General features: G+C 36.2%; 1 long non-coding RNA gene across 1 annotated transcript; it reads left to right on the top strand.

Moving 5' to 3' along the window:
- Positions 1 to 1,100: 1,100 nt before the first annotated feature.
- Positions 1,101 to 14,240, top strand: LOC116579678. Its single transcript, XR_004281372.1, has 3 exons — positions 1,101 to 1,235; positions 8,751 to 8,753; positions 14,230 to 14,240. It is a non-coding gene; the product is annotated as an uncharacterized LOC116579678 (long non-coding RNA).
- The last annotated feature ends 4,473 nt before the right edge of the window (positions 14,241 to 18,713 follow it).

Genomic DNA, 18,713 nt, shown 5'->3' on the forward strand with positions numbered 1-18,713 from the left:
AAAAAGACTGCCCGGGGCCCCGGGGTGGCTCAGTGGGTTAAGCCTCTGCCTTCGGCTCAGGTCAATGATCTCAGGGTCCTGGGATCGAGTCCTGAATCAGGCTCCCTGCTCTGCAGGGAGCCTGCTTCCCCTTCTCTCTCTCTGCCTGCCTCTCTGCCTATTTGTGACCTCTGTTTGTCAAATAAATAAATAAATAAATAAATCTTAAAAAAAAAAAAAGACTGCCCATGATTTGGTTAAATTTTGATTGTAAATGTGGTTAAAAGATATCAGTATGTTTCACTACCAGTTACTCAGCCAAGTTCTCTAGCCATCTAGCCAAAACAGCCTAAGGAATATTCCATTAAGGAGTGTCCTATAGCTTTTTTTTGTCCTATAACTTTTACTCAATTTTGCTATAAACCTAAACCTGCTCCAAAAATATCTATTTAAAAAATGCAAAGGAACTAGACTAGCCGAAACAATTTTGAAAATTAAGAAAAAATTTGAAGAATTTATACTTTCTAAGTATCACAGGTCAGAAAATGTCTCCTCCAAATTTGGGGAAAAACATAGGATTCCACGTTTTCAGTTTATAAAGTAAACAAATCAAAGCAGCAATTGAAAAAAGCTATTACTAAGTATCTTCATAATTTTCTGAAATTGTGTGCATAACCACCAAGTTAAAATGAACATAATCAGAATAAAATACATTTTGAACTGCTCATATGAAACTTTCTAAAATACTATCAACTCATTTTATTCAATTACTGGGGACTATTTAAAACCTAGTCAAGATTTTATTTTTTATGGATGAGTAATGTTCCAGTATGTATGTGTGTAAGAAATTTTTTTAAAGTTTTTTTTTTATTTATTTGACAGAGAGAGAGAGAGCACAAATAAGCAAAGAGGCAGGCAGAGAAAGAGGGGGAAGCAGGGTCCCTGCTGAGCAGAGAGCTTGATGCAGGGCTCAATCCCAGGACCCTGAGATCATGACCTGAGCCGAAGGCAGAGGCTTAACCCACACCCAGGTGCCTCAGTATAAAACATCTTTTTCCATTCATCTGTTGAGGGACACTGAGGTGGCTTTCATATCTGAGCTATTATTAATAACGCTGAAATAAAAATAGGGGTGCATGTATCTTTTTAAGTTACTGTTTTCATTTTCTTCAGATGAACACCCAGAAGCGGAATTACTGGATTGTGTAGTACTTCTATTTTTAATTTTTCGAGGACCCTCCATACTGTTTTCCATAGTGATTTACATTCTCATCAATAATGTACAAAGGTTCTGTTTTCTACACATTTTCCAACATTAGTTATTTCTTCTCTTTTTGAGCTAGTAGTTCTCTCTAGTATGAAGTGATATCTCATTGTGGTTTTGATATGCATTTTCCTGATGATGAGTGATGTCATACATTTGGGTGTGTGTGTGTCCGTTGGCCCTCTGTATGTCTTCTTTGGAAAAAATGTCTATTCAGGTCCTCTGCTGTTTTTAATTGGATTATTGGGTTTTTTGGTGTTGATTTATATGAGCTTTTTATATATTTTGTTTTTATTTTATTTTATTTCTTTTCAGTATTCCAAAATTCATTGTTTATGTACCACACCCAGTGCTCCAGGCAATATGTGTCCTCCATAGTACCCACCACCTGGCTCATCCAGCACCCATTCCCTCCCCTCCAATACCCTCAGTTTGTTTCTCAGAGTCCAGTCTATCATGGTTTGTCTCCCCCTCTGATTTTCCCCTTCTCACTTCTCACCTCCGTCTCCCATATGAACCCCTTATCCAGTATATCATTTGCAAATATCTTCTTCCATTCAGTAGGTTGCTTTTTCATTTTCTTGATGGTTTCCTTTGCTGTACAAAAAGCTGTTTAGTCGGATGTAGTCCCAATAGTTTACTTTTGCTTTTGTTTTCCTTGCCTGAGGAGACACATCCAGATAAAAGTTGCCAAAGCTGGTGTCTAAGAGGTTACTTCATATATATCCTTTTAGGGATTTTATGATTTCAGATCTTAAATTTAAGGTTGAGGGGATTAAGAGGTATAAACTTACAGTTATAAAATAAATATGTCACAGGGATGAAGAGTACAACAAAGGGAATATAGCCATTAATACTATAATAACCTTGGTGACAGATGATAACTACAATTATAGTGATAAGCATTGCATAATTTACAGATTTGTCAAATCAGTATACTGTGTACATGAAACTAATAAAACACTGAATGGCAATTATACTTCAACTAAAAATAAATAAACAGATAATTTTTAAAAATGGTATCACAGGGGCACCTGGGTGGCTCAGTTGGTTAAGTGTTCAACTCTTGATTTTGGCTCAGGTCATGATCTCAGGGTCATGAGACTGAGTCTTGTGTCAGACTCCACACTGGCCGTGTAGCCTGCTTGAGTCTTTCTCTCCCTCTGGCCCTCCCCCTCTCAAAAAAACAAAACAGAATCAAATAAACTGGAATCATAGGATTCAAAAACAAACAAAAATAGAAAACCTTGGTATTAACCACAGTACAGCAACTCCCAGAACAAAAACTGAGATTCACTGGGCACCTGGGTGGCTCAGTCAGCTAAGTGTCTGCCTCGGGCTCAGGTCATGATATCAGAGTCCTGGGACTGAGCCCCAGGACTGGCTCTTTGCTCACCAGGCAGTCTGCTTCTCCCTAGGCCCCTCCCCCTACCCATGTTCTTTCTCTCAAATAAATAAGTAAAATCTTTTTTTTAAAATTGAGATTCACTGAGTTAAGAAGCTATAAGAGGAAAGACAGTTCTAATCTAAAATAAAATTTTCAAAGATAGAGAAAAACTAAATAAAATAAAATAAAATTTTCCTGAAGGAATGACTTCATGGCTTTGTGAACTGACTTGCCACAGTAGATACTTGGGCAATACGTTGGAAATGATGCTTAGTTGGGTTCACGTGGGAAATGTGCAGGTCTTGTGTTTTTTTTTTAGTTCAAATACTCTTTTGTTCTTTGTTCATTCCATGTCTATTGGCTTTTTAACATAACTCAACCTGCTTCTGTGCTACACAATCATATATATACTTGAAAGTAAACTATATGTGAAACTAAGTATGTTTATACTTAGAACTTTTGTATATTCTAGAGCCAAGGATTTGCCCCATTTTCCACCATTTCCTTTTTCAAGTCTTCTCTACCCACTGTCTTAGATGTTCTCTAAACAAAGTGAAGTCTGTAGAAGATAAATTGCCTTTATAAAGTACTTATACTTTATGCTTATAAATATAGTGACTCCTGAAATTTGGAATATTTCTTACAACTGCAATATATTACAAATTTAGTAAAAGTTTGTGTATAAACCCAATTAAAAAAAAAACAACAGTTAAGTCAATGATCAACCTCTCCCAACTGTTCCTGGTTTGCCCCCAATATCACCAATATTAGCACCAAAAAACTACATATAGTTATATACACTTATGTAATTATACTTATGTATATTCTATTACTATTATTTTTGAAAGAGAGATTTCCCAAAATGAGACTTCTAGGTTAGAGAACCTCTATATTTTTATCTTTAATAAATTTTTTCAGATTATTTTCTAGTAAGATTGTATCAGTGAATGCTCTCATTAGCAATGTATTAATAAAATGACCATTTCTTCCAGGAAGGAGTTTAATCTTAAAGAAAAAAAAGCCACAGAGCCAACATTTTTTTTAGCATTTGGAAACTCATAGCAAGGATGATTCTTACCTACTATTACTACTACTGTTATATAACTACTGCTTCTCAAACTACTAGTATTCCTAATAGTATTTTGATAATATCAAAGCAGGAGCTACCATTTATCATACAGTTGTTTTTTTTTTTTTTATGAAACTGCCATTCTCATAGTTACTTTACAAGCAGTATTTTATTTAATTCCTGACAGTGATTGGAGGAGGTAGACATTAACATCTTCATTAGGCAGGTGAAGGATCTGTGCTTCAGAATGGTTGAATAATACACAGGAGATCACACAGTCAGTAACTCTTGATTTGAATCCATTTTGCCCAACTGAATCCAAAGACAGTATTCTAAAACTCTGCCATACATGACATCACGTTTATTACTTTACCCCAAACATACACACACATCTTCAACAAAATGACCTGAGGAAGTCAGGTGCCTTTTATTTTCCATGTAACATCATTTACTGAGGAGGTAAGTAATTCAACTTCATTTATTCTATTTTAAATATTATTCCCAGATCCATCATCTCCATTCTTTATACCAACATTACCTGATGCTCTAAATGTAGTGCTCTATGAACTATTTGTTCCATGTAAAGAGAAAAATACACATATTTTCTCTTCTGCAGTTGAAATATGACTTCTCATATAGAACTATATGAGGTATAAAAGTCCTTGCTTCTCAGGAATAAATGCCAGCCTCAGGTTGTTGAACAATCTGAGAGAACACATCCAGCATAGGAGCTTGCATTTCCTAAAACCTAAACAAATATATCATTTGGTGGAGTAGTGAAGAAGCATCTGATGTGGAACCAAATCCTTTGAGTTAATATCAGAAACTCCTTAGTTGATCTAGGTTATGCGAAGGCATATTAGAACCAAGTAATCAAAAATGCTGGGTTATGTAGAATCCAAGAAATAGTCAAGAAAATGAACTAAGGTATAAAATCCTCACAGGGTGAAGTAGGTTAGAAACAAATTAAAACACGATGTACTCCTAAGTGTGAGAAATAGAAAATGTCTGAAGAATGGAACCGAAAACACAGAGATGGTAGCTAGGAGGCTCCCTAGACAGAGCTGAAAAATTACTGCATTGTTTCCAGATTTGAACCAACCATGGCTTTTTGCCAAGTACTATTACGGGGAAAAAAAAAACCCTAATGCAGTGTACTTGGGTGTTCCAATCTAGGGAATTTTATATTGATCTTATTGTGACTTCATATCAGAGGCAAGGATGGCACATAGGGTCAGATTCTTATCACTGTTAGTCTATACTTGGAATAACTAGGACTCTAACACTTAAAAAGAAGTTGATTTTCCCAAGTTCTTCATCAAGTTCTAAGAGATGTTAGAATTCTTTAAGTGCATCATTTGACAAGGCTGTGAAAATATCTTTTTTTTTAATTTTTTAATTTTTTTGTAAACATATAATGTATTTTTATCCCCAGGGGTATAGTCTGTGAATCGCCAAGTTTACACACTTGTGAAAATATCTTTATGCAAAATAAGTCATTGCAATGTAACCTGCTCTAGCTATTCTTCAACATAAAATTCTCTATGAAATTAGACTAAAATATTTCTTCTTTTCTTGAATCCCTTTCATACTTAATTTTGTTCCTCTATTTTGATGATCATATTCCACTACATTATAGTTAAAGTAGAAAATACGAGATTTTGCTTAGCTCTCAGGTACCATTGACCACTTTTGGTGCAGCCTGCCATGTGAGTCATCTTCCATGGTTCTATACCCTCCTCATCCATACCTACTTTGGTCTTCTGTATACCACCAGAGGATTTTTTTTTTTTAAGATTTTGTTTATTTATTTGACAGACAGAGATCACAAGTAGGCAGAGAGGCAGGCAGAGAGATGGGGGAGAGGCAGGCTCCCTGCTGAGCAGAGAGCCCGATGCGGGGCTCAATCCCAGGACCCTGGGATCATGACCTGAGCTGAAGGCAGAGGCTCAACCCACTGAGCCACCCAGGCGCCCCTCACCAGAGGAATTTTTGAGGCCAGATGGAAGATCCTGGCCTTTGCAAAATTTCTTATTCCTCCATGTCCTCAGGAGGAGAAATACAAACATTTAATCAATTAATTTTTCCTCTCAATTATCAGTCTCCATTTCTATATTCTTCTTGGATAACCCTGCTGGAATGAACTAGTTAAGGGTCTGTCATTGAGAGGAAGGTTGCTGAGAGCAGCCTCACCTTATATAGCTCAGAAACAAACAAATGGTAACTTTTCACCAGGGACCAAGGATTCCTAGATTTGCAAAGGTGGTGGAACCTGGTTAACTTTCCTATGAATAGGGAAAAAGAAAAAAGTCTACTTACTGTTTTCTGCTGCTAAGTCTGTTCAAGTAAAAAACAAACAACACAATTAATTTCTGCATTAAATAATTAACGACTCTCTGCCATATAACTGTGTGGATTAATCTTTTCTTGCTTAGTGGACTATAACTGTCTAAGAATGATAACTATCAAATTCTAACATAGTAAACCCTCAATATTTGTGCAGTGATTCCCCTTTTGCCAATTTAGTCAAGTATCATTCATGGATCATATCACTGTTTCCCATAATTTCAATCACAGCTTCATAGTCCTTCTCAAGATAGCCCCTTAGGCAACTATAATCATTCAACTGGAGTGGCCCAGGAGATAGAATCCGTTTTCCACACCTGGCTCATTTGGTGTGCTCGCTTCGGCAGCACATATACTAAAACTGGTATCCTCTAAGTGGCCAACACATTGCTTTTGACATTATAGACATTCAGCCCTGTTTAATGAATTGCACTGAAGTGAAACAAACAAAATAAACTCAATCAAATTGCAGAAACTTTATCATTTCAAAGGAAAGTAGATGTTCAATGTTCACATATAACTATTTTTTCAACTTTTTTTTTTTCAAATGAGAAGCTCATGCCGTTTGAATATAAATTCATCGCTTGCAACCACACACTTAAATCTTTTTGAAAATATCCCATATACCACTTGAACCAAGGAAAAGAGATCAAAGTCAGCTACGTAGAGGCTGTTACCCAAGGCACAGTCAAAGGTCTAGAAGAATGAGAAAAGAATATTAGTCACACTGCCTGTGCAGTACTTAATTTAATGTTCTATTCAGAACTTGGAAGAGACCAGACTTAACACAATCAAAACTTATACTCAAAGAAGCATGGAAGAGCAGCAGCTTCATTTCCTGTCTTCAAGGAAAAGATAGTTCGGTTCTCTTTCCCTGTGGCTGGCAGTGCTGACTTCTGCAGGATTTCCCATCATAGTGCATGTGTACATGTGTGTGTGCTCACATGTGTGCTTGAGTATTCTGAATAAAGATATGATACCCCCTCAGAAAATGATATGCTATCAGGACTACACACCCATGAGAAATAGGTCTGAGCTTTAAGTCTTTTTATAGGTTTATTATTCTGAAGTATTGCTGTTTATAGTGTTTTGCAGGGCACTCTTCCACTTTGCTTTCTTTAAATTAAAATAGTATTGTTTATTTTTAATTTGAATTATTACTCATTTAATTTGTATTTATTTTCATATATATGTTTATAATTTTTATCAATATCCTCCATGTATTTAGCATTTTACTTTGTCAGACAGTATGAACATTTTACATGGATTTTTTAATTGATGTATTTACTAATTCATATAGGAAATTGATAGGTGGTTATGATTGGCAACTCTTGCAGACTCTTGGATACCATGGCAATTAAGACAGAGTAAGGAACCTCCTCTTATGGAGTTCATATTCTGGTAAGGTAATAAAAAACATAGTATCTGATGAAGATAAGGGCTGTGAAGGAAACAAGCAGGAAAGATAAGGGTAGGCAGATGAGACAAGAGGTGGAGCCTGCTAAGGTGTCTAGGACAACCTTTCTGGACAGGAGATACTTGATCTGGAATCTGAAGACTAGCTAACAGCCTGTGAAGAGCAGGAAGACAAAAAGGTGTTACAGAGTGAACAGCAGCAGAAACTGAGCTTAATGGTTGTGAGCAGCAGAATCAGGCCAATGTGATGAAGCCTAGTGAAGGATATGGATGTGGAATGAGATGAAGTTGGAGAATAAACAGGGGAAAATAACCTGGGGCTGCACAGGCCATAGTTAAATGGTTCGATTTCAGTCTTTCTGCAATGGGAGCCGTTTAAAGATAATTTACAAGATTTGATATTCACTTGAAAAGGATCATTTGAGGGAACAAGGGTAGAGGTAAGGATATCAAACAAGAGGCTATGATTGTAGTCAAGACCTAAGGTGATGGTTGGGACTAAGGTCACAGGAATGAAGGCCGTGAAGAGTAGTTGAATTTTTGGTTTATTTTAAAGGTAGAACTAGTAGTATATGAGTATGAGAGGTAAAGAGAAATCAAAGAACCAGTAAGCTTGGAATAGGAGAAGTAGAATGAAATCAAAGACAACAACAGAGATTTTGGCTTAAGCATTTAGAGAAGCAGGGGTTGCGTTTTTGCTGAGATACAGAAGGTAGAAGAGAAGAGGAAGAAGCTTTGGGGGGGAATGAAGAGTGTGTTTTTAGGCAAGTAGGCTTTTGTGTATGTGAGTCTGGAGTCTGGATGGACTAATAAATTTAAGAGAATCAGTTTATCAGTATCACTTAAAACCATGGTGCTGGGGGCGCCTGGGTGGCTCAGTGGGTTAAAGCCTCTGCCTTCCACTCGGGTCATGATCTCAGGGTCCTGGGATCGAGCCCCACATCGGGCTCTCTGCTCAGCAGGGAGCCTGCTTCCTCCTCTCTCTCTCTCTGCCTGCCTCTCTGCCTACTTGTGATCTCTGTCTGTCAAATAAATAAATAAAATAAAATCTTTAAAAAAAAAAAAAACATGGTGCTGGATGAGATCGCCTAGGAAACAAAGGAACAAAAGACAGGAGGTCAGAATGCTAATCCTAGGAACTCTCCAATTTTTAGATGTTGGGAAAATGAAAATATCCAGCAAAGGAAAAACAGAGGGGCTTCAACCAGATAAGAAGGAAATTAACTGAGAGAGGGTGGGCCTCAATGGAAATGGAGAGGAGAGTGGTCTGAGTCAAATGCAGCTGAAAGGTAGTGTAGGAGTAGAAGAAGGAGCCATGGGGCTTCCCACCTTCATTGTGAAACAGCAGTGTCAGTACAACAGTAGGCACAGAAACCTAGAGGAGTGAGATGAAAGCAGATCGCTAATATGACATTGAAAGCTGTAGATACTGATAATTATTTTGAGAATTTTTGCGGCAAAGGAGACGATTGACATGATGTTGTAGCTAGAGGGAGACAGGGAGTCAAGGAATGGTCTCTGTGTTTAACACGCCATGAATGCAGCATGATTAAATATTATTGAGAATGACTTTATAGAACCATAGTCAGAGGACGTTTTCTGTAAAGGGCTAGATAGTAAATATGTTTAGCTTTGCCAGCATACATGCCTATTGGATCTACTCAGCTTTGCTATTGTAACATGAAAGCAACCAGAGATCACACATAAATAAATGGGCAAGGTTGTGTTTCCAAAACTGCCTTTATTGACACCAATCTTTGAATTTCAGATAATTTTATGTGTCATGGAATATCATGCTTTGGGTTTTTTGTTGTTTTTTTTTTTTTTACCAATCATTTAAACATGATAAAACCATTCTTAACCTTTATTTGTCCAGCAGATTTGGCTCTCTGGTCATAGTTTTCTGATCTCTACTGTTGAAGGCAAAATTGGATGGTGTAGGAAAGAGAGAGGAAGATTTCAGGAGCCAGACCTTTTCTTGGAAGTGAAAGCAGGAATCCACAGAGCCAGGTGGAAGTATGGCTTTAGATAGGCATTCCTGTCACAACACAAGAGAAGGAACAAGTTGAATATATGGATACAGATCCAAATTAGTTGATAGATTGGGTAGTAGAAGTACATGGAAGTATTATTACAATTTTACGTTTTCTTTTTATTTAAGATTTTTTATTTTTAAGTAATCTCTATACCCAGCGTGGGGCTCAAACTTAAAACTCCGGGAGCAAGAACTTTATATTCTACTGACTGAGCCAGCCAGGCACCCTTCATTTTATATTTTCTTATGGAAAAGTCTAAGCAGTATCTTTAGCTGAGAGAAGCAAGGAGATGGAAGAGGTTGAGAGTTTGAGGAGACAGTAAATGTTTCTAATAAGAGCCATGTAGAATGGGAAAGTGAATTGACTAGGGAAATGTACCAAGATAGCTAGGCAAGCACTAAGAGCTCACTCGAGATTTCTATCAAGAATTTAAAGCAAAACCTGTCAGCATGGGTACATTTTTTTTTTTCCCCAGAAGTATTCAGCTGCTTGGATATAGGCCCTGTGTTGGCACTAGCTTGGATTTAGCCAAATTTGGTATTTTGCAGTATTTTGCATTTAGCAGGCAAAATGATGGAAGAAGAGAGACCAAGTTGAGAGTATTTGCAAGGGAGTGATTACAGTGATTGACCATGTAATGTGAGCTGGATAAGAACAGGACTGAGGACATAACAGAGATTTAGAAAGTGAAAAGGTGAGTAGGTCAACACATTGGAAGTCGCAGTGAGAAAGAAGACTTTTTGGAGTCAGGAAATAGAGGGACTGAAATGGAAAGATAGGAGGGTTTTGGAGAGTACAAGTTTGAAATTATTTGCACAAAAATTTGAAAAAGATTAATGAAAGGATACATTAGTGATACATTAATGATAAGATCAATGGTATAACCAAGGGAGAAAGTAGCAGGAGTGTGGAATACAGGGCCATTAAGCCATTGAAACCAAGGAAGAAAGACTTTAGAGAGACTAATGCATTGGCAATCTCATTCATGAACATATTAGAACCACTGAAAGCTCTACAGGAAGTGGAGGGTAAGACAGGGGGAGAGCTATAAATTCTTCAAGAACCGAAGAGGGCTAAGTATTAAAGGATTTGTCACTTGCCCAGTTTAACACATATGGTAAGTGTGACAGAGTCATGTGGTAAATTCAGGTTTCTAAAAATAATGCCCATCTGTTTAGGTATTATAGTACGCTGCTTCCCAGAAAGCTGTGTTTGCATGATGTAATTTACAGTAAAAGGCGGGTCATATCTATTTAATTTAAAAAGAAAAAACCTGATTGTTTCCATTTAGTCTGCCCTACCTCTGCCACATTGCATATACTGCTTCCCACTCAAAGGGCTCTTCCTGCCTTCCTTATTTGTTTTACAGACCAAGATTTATCTTCTTGAAATCTTGAAGCTGCCCTAACAGCCTCTCCTTCTTCATCAAAATCCCATCCTCTTCCTCCTTGTTCTTCCTCTTCCTACAGTAATTCCTACTGCACCGAAACTATAAGAATATTTTCATATTTTCTAAACGTCTCTTATATGATACTCTTCTTTTCTTTCCAACTATCCTGTAGGTTCCATGAGAGCAAGAATGTGTGTTTTACTTCCTGTATCCCACTCAAAAGCTAAAAGGCTCTAATCACATGCTCAGAAGTAGAACTTTTTGATTGATTAATCTTGTCATCAAGCAATATCGAAGTAAAAAGTCCCTTAAATTCACCAAACTAAAACTGACACCTAAATATCTATTAAATCAATAAATAATAAATTTCAAAAATGGCATAAAACACCGACAATATTAAAAAGGCTTTATAGCAGACATTTGGTATTTGGTAAAAATGAACTTAATCATAATTCTGTGAATTCATATCAGATGCACTATTGTACTTGTAGAAAAGTGTTCATCTTGTCATCTTTTTTAATATTTAAGGGGAAATCTTAAAGGCCAAAAAACTTGTGAAGTTCAATAATTAAAGTCAAGTAAATGTTCTATCTTGTTATTAAGGTAATTGGAAATTGAAGGCAATTTTGTGAAATGGAACACTGGAGAAAAGTTTTCAGAAGCAGAAGGTAGAAATGAAGACAGAATGACAAAAGACAAGAGCTCTTCTCAAATGACTTATTTCAGACAGTTTAGAAAGCATTGAAATTTGGGTTGCTTCTTACTTATTGAACTATATCCTGTTTCATATTGTCTCTAGCAAGTGCTGCAGAGGGTATTTGAGAATGGGAAGTCAAACAACAAAGAAAATTTTGTCTTCGTGTCCAGTATAGATCAGTCCTTGGTTCATGGTCTTTTCTTCAAAGAAAGTGAAAATAATTAGGAAGTATTAAATGGACCTCCATTCCTTTCTTTCTATAGGAAAAGTCTCAAATTGTAGTTACAAGATTAATTGACTCTGTCATAAGTTATATGGAATTATATTTCTTTCAGATTTTACTTTTTCCTTCTATTTAATAGTCTGATTTATTTTAATGGCTGTAATGTATTCTGGCAAAATCCATTTAATTTTGCATTATCTATATTGAACACCTCTAATAAAAGTATTAATCAAAAAAGCATGGGAGAATATCCTGAAAGTGATAAATGAGGCTTAGTGTTTGTTTTATGTTTTGGCCCCATTTTAATAATTTTGCAAATCTCTTTGGTTTACATAAGAAACCTGAGACCAGTGGAGTTTCCTTTAGTAAACTCACATTGGTCAAAAATTACTATAAGGAGAGAGATATATTTCTTGTATATGTATTTGTTCTTATTTGTGGTTGCAGTCAATGAATATTGGAGAACATGATAGCTAATCTGGAAGTTTCTTATAAGTAGTAGCTACCAGAGAGAGTCAATTATCATATGGTTTCACTTCTTGTGGTGCATGAGGAATAACGCGGAGGACATTGGGAAATGGAGAGGAGAAGTTACTTGGGGGAAATTGGAGGGGGAGACAAACCTGAGAGACTGTGGACTCTGAGAAACAAAGTGAGGGTTTTGGAGGGGAAGGGGGTTGGGGGTTGAGCCCGGTGGTGGGAATTGTGGAGGGCATGTATTGCATGGAGCACTGGGTGTGGTGCATAAAAAATGAATTTTGGAACAGTGAAAAGAAATAAAATGAAAAAAAAAATAGTAGGTACCTTTTTGAAATAAAGGTAGTCAAATGTTCAAGAATACACTTCTTAAAATTTTATTGTATATTTTTCCTTGATTCCTGATGATTGTTATAATTATAACATATATATAAATGATATATGATATCAACATATGTATACTCATTCTCTTTGCTTCTGTTTTTTTGTCCCAGACAGCCTATTACAATAGTAATAACAAAACAATGACAGCATTGAACAATTACATAGCACTTACTTGTGCCAGGTCATATTACAAGAGCTTTACACGAACACTCTCAAACAAAATACCTTCACTAGAAGCACTGTAAATATAGAGAAAGGGAAAGGTAATATTCTTCTTTGATGCTTCCTACATCATTTAGTTTTGAGGTTAAACAGGATCAAGTGTTCTGTATGTCAGGTTATCTTGTAACACCCAACCCCATGGACTATAGTCAGTGTGGAAAGTTTTTATTTTCTTCAAATTTTTTTCTTTCCCTTATAATACTTAAAAAATTAATTATAGATGGTATTATTAATAGTTACTACAGTTTTTTGGGGATTTATCGGGTTAGAAATAACTTTAGTTATCAAAATAATTTATTTGATATATATGCAACACACTTAGTATTTTATCTCAGGGTTCAAATGATTTTAAAATTTATGTAGTTCAATGATCTGGTTAGTTCTAGAACATCTACACCATTCTGTTTGTAATTGTATTTCTCATGTCTAGCATTTTAGGCCAGACCTAAAACAATAGACCTTCAAAAAAACACTTGTTGGATGGATGAAGGCAGTGGTCATTCAGAGCTCTTCAGCTTCTCTGGTGATAGACAACTTATTCCTTCCTTTCATGCTTTTACAAGATACCTAATAAAAGAAAAATACCATAAAAATAATCAATAAAGCATTTCCAGTTGTCTTACTAGTGTCAATCAAATAAGAAATTTGCATTTCATCTTAATTCCTTTTTGAGTTTGATATTATTAAGTAGTTCAAATTAAAAAAACTTAGAAATGAGGAATAATCTGTGTTAATATACCCTGCAAGCTATGTTTATCAGAATTACTATTGTTTGTTTGTTTTAAGGAGTTAAGTTTAGTAAGTGAACCTTGTAGGCAATACAATGTAATTTCACTATACTGGTATTTTGATGAATTTTCCTGGTAAGTGTGAATCAGACATGGCACACGTATTTTGCTTCTTTAAAAACAAACAAAAAAACATTACATGTCTACCCTTTAGGGGTTTTTTTTTTTCCCCCATCTTTTTACCCACCTGAAGCAGTTCTTTATAAGATAGATAGAACTGAATATAAGACAATAAGAAAGATTTTTTTTTCGAGTTTTGTTTTTTTTTTTTTCAAAATTTTACCCTTTAGGGGTACTTGAGTGGCTTAGTCAGTTAAGTATCTGACTTTGCCTTAGGTCATGATCTCGGGGTCCTGGGACCAAGTCCCACATCAAGCCCTGCGCATAACAGAGAGCCTGCTTCTTTCTCTCTCTCCCTCTCCTCTCCTTCTGCCCAACCCCCCACTTGTGCTCTCTTTGTCTCTTTCTCAAATAAGTAAGTAAAATCTTTTTTTTTTTTTTCTCCAAAGAGGAAAGAAGAAGAAGTAAAAAAAGATTTTACCTTTTAGAAGGATAAAGCAGTGGCCGGTTAAATGCACAGTTTATGCAGAAAACACTTTTACATACTACAAAAAATATGATCAGTTGTACACACTAGAAATAATATAATTAAGAAAACTATCCCCCTATTGCATTCTTTATTTTAGAGCAATCCTATTGTCTTTGGGGAAATTTTTTCTGCATACTATTATTGTCTAATTTTAAGAGATTCTTGGTAAATATTTTTTAGTTCATAAGTATTTATGTGGAGATCATTCATATGGATTGTATCTAATGTCCTAGAGAAAGAAAAATATTAGGTCTATATCTGATATACCAAATAGTGGGATTACTTTGATTGATTTAGTCACGAACCAGTTAGTGGGGCATCTGCGTGGTTCAGTGGGTGAAGCCTCTGCCTTCGGCTCAGGATATGGTCTCGGGGTCCTGGGATCAAGCCCCACATCGGGCTCTCTGCTCAGCGGGGAGCCTGCTTCCTCCTCTCTGCCTGCCTCTCTGCCTACTTGTGATCTCTCTGTATATATCAAGAAAATAAATAAAATCATTTAAAAAAACATTTAGTTTGGTAAGATGTTAATTAAACACTTCATTTGGGATATATAAAAGTCAAAATCTGATTGCAGTGTTTGAATCCCATGAAATTATATTTCTAGTTCAACCTACCTTCTACTAATAACCCTTGGACAAATCACTGCTCAACAAAGTTCAGTTGACATGCCAGATGCTATGCTGAACCCTAAGGAAACAAAAATATCAACACAATTCTCCATCGCTGTTACAGGAATGTTAGGACAGATTTGGGTGCAGTGGTCAAGTTTTTCTTAACTCTCTTTATCCCTTAGTCCAAAGCTCCCAAACTCTCATTTCTATTTCTACCAGGATCATGTAGATAAGCTTGATGACTTACAGAGACCTCATACCACATCATAGAGTGCAGCAGAGGCTCTGGCCTCAAAAAAACACATGATCCTTCTAAAGGACCCCCAGTCATTCAAGTTCAAGGTGTGGTTGCCTTGAGGGACTACATGCCCAGTATTAAAGCTTTGGAATTTTCAAGAAAAACTGAGATTGCATACATTTATTTTTATTTTTTAAATATGGCAATTAATTTTTAAATTACTAAAACAAAAATAGCTTCTGTAAATAAAAGTGTCCAGGAGCTCTTAATTTATTATTCTCATTGGCACTCTATCCAATGGACAAACACATTTGATGGAATTTGCTCCATTGTCTTGCTTTGGGGGATTGCATTAGTATTGTAATAAAACAATCAGGAAGACTCTTCCTGAATCTTTGTCTTATTTTCTTGGTTCTGTGTATAACTCCCACTGTTTCATTACAAAGTGTTGGCTTATGCTTCCATTTAATTTATGAGCCTAGCCTCTCTAAATATGTAAACAACAAATGTTTGCAGGAGTTGCAGAAAATTTAGACTGTTTGCTCTACTGTCAGTACTTGAAATGTCTGAAGTTAATTACTTGTTCTATCTAATACTTAAGTACCCGGATTTTACAACTTTTAAGGGTGAGTTTTCAGACTGCACTTGAGATACACACACACACACACACACACACACATATATACACATATATGTGTGCATGCACATATAGTAGTTTAAATTCTACATTTTATGGAGCTTAAATTAGACATTTCTTAAAATTTTCAAGATTTTTTTATTGTCAATTTGATTATCCCTAGTTCAAGTTTTCAATTGTTGAATTCCCTCTAGAATTATAAGGGTTCCTTGACTTTTTTGTTGTTGTTGAATGAAGATATAAAAGTATTATTAAATCATACACGATGGGACCAACCATGGAGAGTACATTAACAGATGACCACAAAAAAATAAAGTATCAAAAAAAGATTTTTCCAAAAATTACTGTATTTTAAATCATTTTGATTATATAGTGCTATTGCAGATTGGATGACAATTACCCATGTCATGCCCAAACCTATTTAATATCTATCGTACAGAACTAGTTCCAAAAAAATGGCAGAACCATATTCTTCATCCTTACAACAGACACTGATGTTGACCATAATTAGACCCATTGAACAGTGAGTGGGTGTGGTAGGACTCAGAGAGATTTCCAGCTGCTTTCTTTAGTTTTCTCCTAGTATATGTTGATCTGGAACTTAATTACAATTACACTTAGATTTTATTGTGTTTTCAGTGTGTTTGAAATTACTTTTCAAAATAAAGGAGTATTTTTAGCAGCATACTGAGAGACCAACTTAGGAAAAGTTTGAAGTTCTCTTTTATGGAAGAGAAGCTGTGCAAGCTGAAATCCTTCATTCTTAGCATGTATGGGTGTTCATTTAGTCATTTAGCAGATGTGCTCTGAGTCGGAGAACCTGCATTCAAATATAATTGACTAGCTCTGTTGTTCTGTGTATGTAACTTAACCTCTCTAAGCCTCGGATTTAAAATAGAATAATAATGTCCTCTTCCTTGGAAAGCTGTGAGAATTAAATGAGATAATGTGGGTCAAGTTCCAAGCATTAAACCTGGCACATAGCAAATGTGAAATAAATATTATTCATACAACCAACCATTCATCCAGCCATCTCTTTTTCCCCTTCTTCCTCCTCTTTCTCCTTCCCCTCCTCCTCATCATCATTTGCGGGCTTCAAGAGGTAGAATAGGCATTTTTATGAAGAAGGTGATTCTTCAGGCATTACATTTCTTCTAATAACTTCAAGTTGCTTACATTAGGTAGTATTTCATATATATAATTTTTCATTCGATATTTTCAATGAAAAAATACCCATATACCATAATTCAGCAAATACAACTAAATATTTCTAAAAGTGTAAGAATTGAGTTTTTCTTTTCAAGAATGTGTGTGTGTGTGTGTGTGTGTGTGTGTGTGTGTGTGTATAAAAGGCTAAAAAAGGCTTTTTGCTATAAAGCTCTTGTTTTAAATACATAGGGCACCTCGGTGGCTCCATCGGTTAAGTGTTGACCATGGGTCATGGGATAGAGACCTGTGTCAGGATCTGGGCTCAGTGTGGAGTCTGCTTGTCCCTCTCCCTCTGGTCCTCCCCTGCCCCAAGTAAATAAACATTTTTTTTTTTTTTAACACACGTGTGCTTTGAGAGATTTGGAATCATTAACTAATTCATTCTAAATAACACATATTCATTGAGTACACCTGATACACAAGGCATGGTGCTTGCTGTTGAGCTAAAAAGGGAAGTCATGATACTTCTGTCTCCCAGAGAGCTCTTTTATTTATGTTTTGAATTCCAAAACTGAATAGATCAATGGACATATTTAATTGTAAACACCACTGCACTCGGACCAGCCAAATGGACATATTTAAGAAGAAAAAATTAGTCAAGCCCTCTACCTCTGGACTCTGAATTTGACCTCAATTAAAATACAGTGTTCCTTTGTGAACTTGTGAGTATACAGCAAAATTGTTGTTAAGTAACTTCATATAAGTTCAACAATCACTGAGAACCTACTAATGTTACATAAATGAGCCAAAGATAGCCTCTGTGTATTAGCCTCTTGGTTGTTTATTTCTTTACCGCAGGCTGAGACCCATTAGCTCAAAAGCCTGTTGGCACCAACTCAAATTTTTACACATCCAATTATTTTAAAAATAACCCAAACCAGCAGATTTTTGAGTCACTTAGGACCTGCCTGCTTTGCATACCTTATGAAAACTTTGCCCTACAGCTGTTACCCATTGATAAGACAGAACCTTGTAGTTCCAAGACTTCCAAGCTGCTCCCAGCCTTTGGAGCTCTCTGACCCAAAGACTCCTTGCTGCTCCTTGCTGTGAAACCGAGCATCATCACCTAAACATGTAAGCCCCCTCCTCAACTCCCTGTTCCCCCAGGAGTCCTCTTGCATTCCTCCCCTTCTGAATTTTCCCTCCAAAAGGTCTGATGCTGTGACGCTGGGGGGGCTACCCCTCTCATGCATCCCTGCTCAGGAGCCACCCAGTAGAGCTTGCTGTGTGTTATTGCCTCTTACAGTTCTATCTTTTTCCTTGATCAGCCTCAAATCCCTGAACCTTCTGCCACTATGTGCCAAGTACTGTGCAAGGCACTGAGGATAAAAAGGTAACGAGACATAGTCCTTGATCATGAAAGAACTTATAGTCTGGCTGGGGAAACGGGTTTATGAATCATTTCAATGTACTGTGGTGCTTTTTTTTTGTAGAGAGTTATGCAGAAGTAAAAATGTGGAGCACAGCTCAGTCTGGGGTATGGAAGGAAAAGGCTTTTGAAGTAGATGAAGTCTGAGTTGTACCTTAAATAATGAAAATTTTATCCAATGAAATGGGGAAAGAAGAGGATTTTTAGGCAAAAGGAATAACATAAACAAAAGTATAACCTTGAGAACAGCTCGATATATTATTATCGTCTCCTTCGTTAGCATCATTGCTAAACTAATGATTGAAAGACTGCATCAGCACTTTACAAAAACAATATCATTTCATTCTCATAATAACCAGTATAGGGTAAAAATATTATTTCT

The sequence above is a fragment of the Mustela erminea genome, chromosome 1 (genome assembly GCF_009829155.1).
Source record: "Mustela erminea isolate mMusErm1 chromosome 1, mMusErm1.Pri, whole genome shotgun sequence".
Lineage (NCBI taxonomy): Eukaryota > Metazoa > Chordata > Mammalia > Carnivora > Mustelidae > Mustela > Mustela erminea.